Here is a 12,157-nt window from a genome sequence, read left to right on the forward strand (position 1 = left end):
TGTAATCAATACAAATACTGGAAGGAATTTTGACTCTTCAATGTCTGCATAAACCCAGATGTACATTTCTGCATCTCTCTCCTTCCTCAAATCTAAATTGTATCAAATACAGATATAAATATTGTACTTTCTTCTGTTTGTTCTGGTATCTCTGTGAAGTAATAGCTAAGATGACAAAATGAACAAACAAACAAATAAACAAAAGCAACCTGTTTTGATCATGGTCTGATAACTTCTAATCCTTTGAGTAGAACTAGCCAATTTTCTTTCTGTTAAGCCTTACTAATCCCCTTATTTCAATTAATGTGGTCACCCCACTGTGTTAAAACAGTGATATGCACTATATTGAAACAAAGCATTTTGTCAATATCAGGACACATTAAATCCCCCAATATGGTATTACTGGACTTAGAGATGCATTTTTAAATGAATGTAATGGTATTTTAGTATTGTGGAATAATTTGATAATTTTTTTTTTTTTTTTTTTTTTTTTTTTTTTGAGATGGAGTCTCGCTCTGTCACCCAGGCTGGAGTGCAGTGGCGCAATCTCGGCTCACTGCAAGCTCCGCCTCCTGGGTTCACACCATTCTCCTGCCTCAGCCTCTCCGAGTAGCTGGGACTACAGGCACCCGCCACCACGCCCGGCTAATTTTTTGTATTTTTAGTAGAGACGGGGTTTCACCGTGGTCTCGATCTCCTGACCTCGTGATCCGCCCGCCTCGGCCTTCCAAAGTGCTGGGATTACAAGCGTGAGCCACCGCACCCGGCCATAATTTGATAATTCTTAATTTCACTGTGTTATATAAAATAACCATATGTGTTACAATCAGTAGCACCTTAGAATTTAGTACGTGTGTGTGTATGTGTGTGTGTGTGCAGTTGTCCCACGGCTTTTGGTCGAGTACTATAGAATGTAAATTTCTTAATGAGAATAAATGCTATGTCTCTGGTATACTTGGCTCTTTCTACCCATTCAATAATCATTAGTAAAATGGTTAAATAACATGCTGTCCACAATAATGTATGTGGATGAATATGGTCTCTTTGGAATGTCTGTGCCAATATTTGAATAGTCTAGTAAAACTTGGAACATGTTCCAATGGCTGCATCTCAGTAGTGTAGATCAGTCTCCAAAACTGAGTATGAGCAAAGGAAACTAGGTCAGCCTATAAATTCTAGTTAAAAATCTACTTAATTCAAGTCTACTAAGAATTTTGCAATGAAGCATGATCAGTATTATCAGTAAGCATATGTATAAGGTGTAATGGAAGGTGTGTAGAAACTGCTCTGTTGAAGTTACCACCTTTGGTTAACATGGCCAGAGTGTCTCTGTTTTTGTTCCCCTACTTCCCCTGCTATGATCATGCCACTCACTGTATTTCGTGTCTATATGATGGTATAATTTAAGGCAGATTCAAGGACTTTTCACACACTCCTTCACAAATCACATTTAATCAGTCACCAAATCTAAGATCCCACAACGTAATGGCTCCTAATGTAGACTTAATTTAGGCCCTGCACTTCTCTCAGACACAGTACTATTGCCAAACAAATATATCACTTTTCCAAATTGCTGTAAGAGTGACATTTCTGAAAAAGCACATTAGTTTTCTTCTCCAAATTATTGAATAATTCGACTATTAATAATATAAAATTTTATCTATTTGGTAAGCTACTTACATTCCTTTATTCTTTCATAGTCTTTTTCTGATACGAAATAGTCTGCTCATTTTTTTAAATGACATTGATTATTCCACCCTGGTTATCTTGGAGAATGTCCAACATTCTGAATATGTGTGATTGTTTCCTCATTGTGATGTTGGCCTTGTTCTTTTCTCTTCTTATTTCCTGTAAGTGAACGTTAGGGCTTGGGGCTGGAATAGATGCAGACTAAACATTTTTTGAATTAATATTTTATAGGTAATCTTTAGTATTTTATATTGCACCGCACTGGAAAAACCATGATGTAAGGATAGAATTCTGTGAGTATTCCTGAGTTTGGCCACTTTTCTAATGTGCATTTTTTAAAATTTATAATGAATAATTAATGTATGGATAGATACATGAACACCCTGTTCATATCTTGTTCTCTAAAATATTTCATGTAATGATTTTATAATTCACTGATTATATATGTTTGAATAGGTTATAATATGGAGTGCTAAAAAAATGGGAATTTTCAAACTTTATCATTTCTTAGTTCTCATTATTTTGTAAAGAGATTCCTTTCAATTTTTTATCTTCACCTTCACTATCAAGTCATTGGTGTTTATTCAATTTGCCACAATCAAAGTCTTATAATAGTTTACTGCTTAACTGAATTTCTACTACTTACCACTGAAATTACTGACTGTTGCTAATAATTTAAGAACACCTTTAGAATTCCAAAAAGTTTTGATCTCCTGAGATATACTACAATCAATGATTTTAACAAGATAATTTGTGTTTATGATTTCTCCCTATCATAAAGGAAAGAGATGGCATCTAAGCACTTACTATGTAAAATCACTATCCTAGGAAGTCTCATGTAATTTTTTTACCAGTCAGTCCTTGAAACATGACTCGGAGCACTTATTCCCAACTCCTTACCTTCCATTTCATTTTATGGATAAAGTAATCAATACTCTGAAGGCTAATTAAATGCTGAAAGACATACAAGTAGTAAAATACAAGCAGAATTTATACTCTGGTCTATTGACTCTTTCCCTATGCCATAGTGCCTCTCTGAAGTTCTGGTTACCATTATTTTACTGTCATGACACATAATGGTGATCCTATTAGGATTCTCCAGAGAAACAGAATTAATGGTGTATATATATATACATATACGTATATGTATATATACATATATACGACAGCAAAATATATACATATACGTATATGTAATACATATATGTATACATACATGTATGTATACATATACGTATATGTATACATATATATATACGTATATATACATGTATATATATATATATGACAGCAAAATAAAGAGAGAATTTAAAGATTTGGCTCACACAGTTGTGATTGCTGGTAAGTTCGAAATCTACAGGCCAGGCCGTCAGGCTACAGATCCAGGGAAGAGTCGATGCTGTGGCTCACGTCTGAAGGCAGTGTGGAGACAGAATTCCATTTTTCCTTGGGGCACCTCAGTCTTTTCTTCTTTGGCCTTCAACAGATTAGACAAGACCCATCCACGTTATGGAGAGTGATCTGTTTTATTCAAAGTCTTCCTGTTGAAATGTTAATTCCATTAAAAATGCCTTCGTAGGAACTTTGAGACTGGCATTTGACCAGACATATGTACACTGTAGCCTACTGACACATAAAATTAACCATTGCAATGATATGTAGTGGATGTGCTAAATTTCTGTTTTATTGGTATATATTTACAGTTTCAAACTTGACACATTCGATTTCTCTAATGAGTCTATTTTTCCTCATTAAAATTGATCTTCATATTTAAATTTATTTAAAATGCAGTTTGTTATTTTTGTGTCATTTATGGATTATTAAACCATTTCTATTAGTCCATAGGTTTAGTATTTATTAAGACATTTTGCCAGGCGCTGTGGCTCACGCCTGTAATCCCAGCACTTTGGGAGGCCGAGGGAGGTGGATCACCTGAGGTCGGGAGTTCAAGACCAGCCTGATCAACATGGAGAAACCCCATCTCTACTAAAAATACAAAATTAGCCAGGCTTGGTGGCACATGCCTGTAATCCCAGCTACTCGGGAGGCTGAGGCAGGAGAATTGCTTGAACCCAGGAGGTGGAGGTTGCTGTGAGCCGAGATCGTGCCATTGCACTCCAGCTTGGGCAACAAGAATGAAACTCTGTCTCAAAAAAAAAAAAAAGACATTTTATTTGCTATGTTTTAACACTATAGAAACTATAACAACCTTAAGTTACAGCTTCAAATTTTAATCCAAATATGACCTTTATTGATGTAGACACGTTGCAGCTCTTAGACATTCACTCTTAGAGCTCAAAAACAATTTTACAATAAACATACGTGTCCATGTGTCTTTATAGCAGCATGATTTATAGTCCTTTGGGTATATACCCAGTAATGGGATGGCTGGGTCAAATGGTATTTCTAGTTCTAGATCCCTGAGGAATCACCACACTGACTTCCACAATGGTTGAACTAGTTTACAGTCCCACCAACAGTGTAAAAGTGTTCCTATTTCTCCACATCCTCTCCAGCACCTATTGTTTCCTGACTTTTTAATGATGGCCATTCTAACTGGTGTGAGATGGTATCTCATTGTGGTTTTGATTTGCATTTCTCTGATGGTCAGTGATGATGAGCATTTTTTCATGTCTTTTGGCTGCATAAATGTCTTCTTTTGAGAAGTGTCTGTTCATATCCTTTGCCCACTGTTTGATGGGGTTGTTTTTTTCTTGTAAATTTGTTTGAGTTCTTTGTAGATTCTGGATATTAGCCCTTTGTCAGATGAGTAGTTTGCGAAAATTTTCTCCCATTCTGTAGGTTGCCTGTTCACTGTGATGGTAGTTTCTTTTGCTGTGCAGAAGCTCTTTAGTTTAATAAGATCCCATTTGTCAATTTTGGCTTTTGTTGCCATTGCTTTTGGTGTTTTAGACATGAAGTCCTTGCCCATGCCTATGTCCTAAATGGTATTACCTAGGTTTTCTTCTAGGGTTTTTATGGTTTTAGGTCTAACATGTAAGTCTTTAATCCATCTTGAATTAATTTTTGTATAAGGTGTAAGGAAGGGATCTAGTTTCAGCTTTCTGCATAAGGCTAGCGAGTTTTCCCAGCACCATTTATTAAATAGGGAATCCTTTCCCCATTTCTTGTTTTTGTCAGGTTTGTCAAAGATCAGATAGTTGTAGATATGCGTCATTATTTCTGAGGGCTCTGTTCTGTTCCATTGGTCTGTATCTCTGTTTTGGTACCAGTACCATGCTGTTTTGGTTACTGTAGCCTTGTAGTATAGTTTGAAGTCAGGAAGCATGATGCCTCCAGCTTTGTTCTTTTGACTTAGGATTGACTTGGCGATGCGGGCTCTTTTTTGGTTCCATATGAAGTTTAAAGTAGTTTTTTCCAATTCTGTGAAGAAAGTCATTGGTAGCTTGATGGGGATGGCATTGAATCTATAAATTACCTTGGGCAGTGTGGCCATTTTCATGATATTGATTCTTCCTACCCATGAGCATGGAATGTTCTTCCATTTGTTTGTATCCTCTTTTATTTCATTGAGCAGTGGTTTGTAGTTCTCCTTGAAGAGGTCCTTCACATCCCTTGTAAGTTGGATTCTAGGTATTTTATTCTCTTTGAAACAACTGTGAATGGGAGTTCACTCATGATTTGGCTCTCTGTTTGTCTGTTATTGGTGTATAAGAATGCTTTTGATTTTTGCACATTGATTTTGTATCCTGAAACTTTGCTGAAGTTGCTTATCACTATTCACAATAGCAAAGACTTGGAACCAACCCAAATGTCCAACAACAATAGACTGGATTAAGAAAATGTGGCACATATACACCATGGAATACTATGCAGCCATAAAAAATGATGAGTTCATGTCCTTTGTAGGGACATGGATGAACCTGGAAACCATCATTCTCAGCAAACTATTGCAAGGACAAAAAACCAAACACCGCATGTTCTCACTCATAGGTGGGAATTGAACAATGAGAACACATGGACACAGGAAGGGGAATATCACACACTGGAGACTGTTGTGGGGTGGGGGAAGCGGGGAGGGATAGCATTAGGAGATATACCTAATGCTAAATGATGAGTTAATGGATGCAGCACACCAACATGGCACATGTATACATATATAACAAACCTGCACGTTGTGCACATGTACCCTAAAACTTAAAGTATAATAATAATAAAATAAAATAAAAATAAATAAATTAGAAAAAAACCAATTTTACAGTAAAAGCTACGAGCAGAGATTGTTTTCCTCTGTAAGAGCAACACTGTACTGCAGAAAAATATTTGACTGAATCTTATTATCTAAGGAAGAACACTGGGCTCTAGAACTGTGAATACCAGAAAGGCACAAACTCTGCCCAGTCTTCCTTTCAGGTCAATATCTTTAAGAGGTATGTTCAGGAAGGCAAATGTAGACTACAGAAAAGTAAAAAAGCATAGTCTCCCTGAGTTAGAAACTCCATGACTATGGTTAAATTGTTGTGTCAGTTTATTCATTGGATTTAAAAATGATATCAAATTCCTAAAATCCCCACATTCTTTCATGAATTATTTGAATCTCTCAAATTTGCCACCTCTGTTTCCCCTGCTGCCTTAAACTAAGGTGATAAGTCGGCATGTTAGGTAACTGAAAAAAGTAAGTGATACATCCTATAAATCCTTTCTTGGCGATGGCCCAGGTACCACTTTAACTTAATACTGGCATATTCTGATTATTTTGTAATTTTAGCCTTTTTGGACCTGCTACTTCCTGGGGAATTTGTATTTGTACTTTAATTCTGTAACTTTGACATTCAGAATGATGGCTCAGACTTAGTTCCTTCACGGCTGCTCATTGTAGGTAGAATGTCTAGCTCTTCAAAATTTAATTTCTACTCCCAATTATTTGACTGGCAGTATACTAAGATTTCTTCCAATTCCTTGCATATAAACTTTGGGCACAAGACTTGCTCTAAATAGAATATAGCAAGACGTGGAGACTGGCAATGATAGAAAAGGGATCATCGGGACATACACACTACATCTGTAACAGCTACTCATACCTCTAATGTGTTTTTCGGAACCACTGGTGATTTTCAAAAATTCTATAAACATTGATTACTTGATTGGAAGCTTTTTATTGTTTAGAAAAGGTGATTATCCTATTGATTCTGAGGAGCATAGAAAGAATATCGTTACTTTTTCTTTATACTAATGATATTAAAAAGAAAAAATGTATGAGAAAAACCCAATGCCAGTAGTAAATTTGTATTTATTATTGCAAAGGACCCAGTGGCATTACCTGTTTAGCTCTGCCTCTGACCTTCAATATATCTTAAGAGTTTCAGAAAATATTCTTTTACTGAAAATGAATGAAACTGAAGCAGAGAATTTCAAGGAAGAGCTTGATGCCTCAAGGGATAGGCTGTACACAGATTAGTATGACTGGAAGTTGAACAAAGGGGCAGCCACCAGTTTCCCCTGACCTTTTCCTTTCACTCAGTGGCATTTATATGAGCTTAGACTGCAAGTATTCTAGAGATGGCAGAAAGCAGATCTGGACACAGCTCAAGCTATACTCATTCTTTTTTTGTTCCAAATCAAAGTAGCAAGTTATTTTTTTCTCTCTTTTTCTCCTGATCTTTGACAAGAATAATGAGAAGAAGGAGGAGGAGGAATAGGAGGAGAGAAAGGAAGAAAGGAAGGAAGGAAGGAAGGAAGGAAGGAAGGAAGGAAGGAAGGAAGGAAGGAAGGAAAGAAGGAAGGAAGGAAAGGAACTGCCTCACAGTAAATAAAAGACCCTAAAAAGAAATTCTAAATTTTATATTGGTAGATTAAAATCTAGTTTTTAATACTAAACTATAAGGAAATTAACTAAATATGAACTTAATCATATTCATCCTAATGGAGAGAAAATTCTCCAGAGTAGTAGAGAAAGATTTAGTAGGCACCAAAACAAAAACAGTTATGAGGAAAACTACATTTATGTTCAGTTATGATATTTCCAATAACTCTATTTTTAAGTTTTCATACAATATCGTACTTCTACAATAAGAAGAAAATGTTAATAGTCACAAAATTAACACATCAATAGCTATTCTCATATACCACCATTTATGTTGAACTTATTAATTTCTCAAAACTTTACTAGCAATGAATTTCATGTTTTCAACAAATGTTTATATTAAGGCAAAATTAAAGTATACACACAAGCATGCAGAATATATACCACACACATACGTACACACACACACTCCTGGAGTCACTTTGATGCATATCACAAAAACACAAAAGTCATTGGAGCAGAGGATGTTGATGCCCCATCCCCAAATGAATTCATGAGCAATTTCATTTGACACTTACCAGCATGATCTCAGCTGTAGCCATTCATCTCAAACCCTTATTCCCTCTTGTCTGCCTGAGGACTATTATCAACTTGGGACTTGCTTGAATTCAAGAAAGGAAAAATTACAGGTTTTAGAGAGTTAATGTCCTTCCCTGAGGCAATGCTGAAACCATGGAAAATGAAGTGGTCAATGAATAAGAGCAAGACCTCCATTCCTTCGGAGGGATAGTTCTGAAGACTTTTCTACCTAGTTTGCCAAAGGGGCCACAGAGGGTTAAGCAACAATAGCCTACAGCAGTAATTTCATTAACACAAACTTTTCTGCTTCACCTTCCCTACTTTCATACTTGTACGTTCTAGATCACCAGTTCCACATATTACTTGTACCCAACCTCTCATATCTGAGTCTGTGTTTAGGCCCACTCAAACTTGGCATAGAATAAGGCAAATATACTTTGCTCATTTCAGTTACCTCTACTGTGAAATAATCAGTGCTAGATATAGAAAACCTGGTCAAACTGAACACTGACAGACTGTAAAATGACCTTCACATACTTACTGATTTTTCCTCTGAGGTTTAACAAGGAATAATCTACAAATAAAATTTAAAAATATTTACAGTGTATAATAACATATTTGGATGTATGTAGACATTGTGAAATTATTAAATCAAGCTAATCAATATATTCATTACTTCACATACTTCTCCCTTATTTGTGATGAGAACATTTAAGGTCTGCTTTTTCTTTTTAGGAATTTTCATGTATAAAATCCATTATTATTAACTATTGTACAACACAGTGATTATAGATAATAATGTATTGACTGATTTTCAATTTGATTATTTCACATATATAAATCAAAGTCCTCTCATAATAAATAACCTTTTATCACAACTATCTAAATAAAAATATTTAAGAAAATTACACATTTATTTTTAGTAATATAGGATAGAACATAATTCTATAATAATAAAATACAGTAAATTTGCTTATCAGTATTATAACTTTTATTTTCTCTTCTGAAGTATTTCTGCTTGGCTCAAATTTCAGTTACTTAACCACTGTCGATGAATTCTGTTCCAAGTAAGTTTTATTTGTCTTTAGTTTCTCTCTTCTTGTCATAAAGAATAAAGTGCTTCCCTAAGAGGAAACTTAACAGAAGTGATTCACGCTACCTGCCTTAAAACGAATTTGTCTTTATATCCCTTTAAATTAACTTGAAATATTTATTCTACCCATAATACATGATCACTTACAGAACATGAGAGTGAGACTGTGCATTCGGGGTTGTCCACAGCCCAGCTCATTTTGAGTAACTGTAAATAGTAATACCCATAATTTTTTTTAATTGGCTAATGCTGTAAGGTGGCATCTGTCATCAGCATCCTCATATAAACTCACCATTGCCACAGCATCTGTTCCATCACACAATGTTCTATTTCTGTGTCTCGCACATTTAACTAGCAAGGAACAAATAGACTATTTTAAAATAAGTTGCCAGTGTTTCTAAATGAGAATGCAAAGCATATTTGCCAGAAAGGTACGTGACAGGGCGGGAATAAACTATGACTTTTGACTTAAAGGAATATAAAAACAATTAGTTATTTCATTTATATTTAAATAGTAAGACTGGACAATTAAATAATTGGAGAACAGTTGTTGGATTAAAAGTACTCTACTTTTAAATTCACTTTTTCTAATATATGAACACAGTTTTTATTTTGTATTTGAAATCTATTAATATATAGCAAAAGAGTGTGATAAAGGTATTTGAAAGTGGTTAGATTTAGTCTAGTTAATGTTCTGTGCCAAAAACTTCTCCTGGGATATAATGAATTAGAATTAAAATATGAATTCAGCCATCCATCCATTCATTCATTCAGTAAATATTGATTAATCACACTATGTGCCAGGATATAGGGACATAATAATTTAAAAAGCTGTGATAAAAGTACCTGGTTTCATGAAGCTTATGCCAGAGGAGGAAGGCAGAGAGTAAGTAAATGCATGAAAAACTTAAAATAGGTGACTTCAGAGCTGTGAAGAGAAATAAAAAAGGCAATGGCAGAGGGTGCTAGCAAAAGAGTGTGCTTCCTTAGAAAAGTGATCTAGGAATTGTTTCCGATTAAGTTGAAAATACCTCGTGAAGTTAATAATTAAAATCAAAGATTAAGAAAATATATAAATAGTCACTTTTTTCCTTTTAAAGGAGCTGATTGGAAAATATCTTGAATGGACAGAAGATAGTAAGTAATACACTAGGCAAAATCCAGTTAAAGAAGCCATCCCAAAGAAAGAGTCAGAAAGAACATGATGTACACACACATTTTTCAGCTTCATCTGCAATCCAAAGGCAAAATGTAAAAGTATGCAAGAAATCTCAAACAGGCCAGTCCCTAAGAGGGCTCACAATTGTGTATCAGTGCAAACATTATATTTTGATGCAAATCCTATACATAGCTTATATGGCAGTGGAGAAAAGATTGCTTTTTCTTTGTTTTAGAAAAAATGCAGCATAAATTATTACCATGATGTTAAATTATTCTTCTTTCTGTTTTACAACTATTTGAGAACATTTTGCATGAGCAAAAATATGTCTAAATATAAAGAAGGACACCCAATGTGTGAAAGGTAGCAGCATTTTGTGGCACATGGTGTATCACTTGAAAGAAATGACATGATAAAATTCATTTTAGTCATTTATTTATTCAATTAATTTATCAAAACAGTATTCACTTCAGACTAAGGAGAATTGCCAAAAAAAGAGATTTATGGTTGTTATTGCTATCCACCAAGCATAAAACATTACTATTATTTCATTATGTGTTTATTATTTTTAAAAGCCTAGAAAATAGTACTTTATTTGTAGAACATATATTCTATATAAGCAGGAAGCCATGTTACATTTAAAGTAAGACTTTAAATGATACTACATTAAACTAGAGTTTATTTTCTGAACAAATAAATCAATAGGTAAGTAAATAAATGGAACTATTTGAGCAAATGCAACCTCTTACTATAATGCTAATATATGATCTTTTCTTTTAAAATATTTATAATCTAGTTATAACGATACCAAATATTAAAATATTGGTGAAACACTAAAGAAACACTAAAACACAAATAACTAGGTATTATATATAAGACTGAATCTACAAACTGGTGTTGTGTGCATATTATCATGGTATCACACTCAGGAGTAAAAATGTATGGATTCTTCCTTTGCCACTGCAATGTTCTAACAGGGTAGGGTAATTTTAAGCCTCACTATCTACATGTTTAAAGAATGTAATACGTGAAGGAGAAATAGGGAAGGAGGGAGAGAGAGAAACAGACTCAAATGAGGTTACAAATAGGGAAAATATCTGAAACTCTTTTGATTTTGGTTTTCATCATCATTAACATAGTTTTTCAGAAGGGTACACTTATTGATTCATTCATCTGTTTATTAAACAGATTTTTACTGAGCCCCAATTATAGGGCAGAAACTGCTTTGGACAGTGAACACATAGTGCAGAACAGACCGATCCCCTTCTCTGAGCAAGTTTACATTCTACGGAAGGGAACAGAAAATTAAATAAACAGACATGTCCAATATCAGATAGTTGTAAGCGCTAGAAAAGAGCAAAGCGCGATAAAGAGATGCAGCATAACAGCCTGCAGGAGAGCTATTTAGAAGAGGGCAATTGAAATTCTAGGATGGCAATAAGAAATTTGAATGACATGAGGGTGCAAAGTATAAGGGGTTTTAGGGTAAGAGCGTTTTAAGAAAATGGGTAAATAAGTGCTGGCATCCTAAGTGAAACAACTTGGTGTGTTGCAAACAGAGCATGAAGGACAATGTGAAAGGGACAGCATGGTAGGAGATGAGATGGGGGCTTCATGTATGGGGCCGGAAATGTAAAGAGGATGGAGATAGCCAGTAAAGGCTTAGAGAGAATGTGAATTTTACTATCATCTGGAAGGAATGTTGAGATTTGCGTGTTTGTGGGGTGGGGCGGGCGGGGGAGGCCGAGAGAGACAGAGAGGAGAGAGAGAGAGAGAGAGAGAGAGAGAGGCAGCGGCTCAATGGTGAGATAAACATGAAAAATAAATAAAACAAACATTAAAATATCAAGGGTGGCTGGGTGAGGTGTCTCAT

Source organism: Symphalangus syndactylus, chromosome 10 (assembly GCF_028878055.3).
Source record: "Symphalangus syndactylus isolate Jambi chromosome 10, NHGRI_mSymSyn1-v2.1_pri, whole genome shotgun sequence".
NCBI lineage: Eukaryota > Metazoa > Chordata > Mammalia > Primates > Hylobatidae > Symphalangus > Symphalangus syndactylus.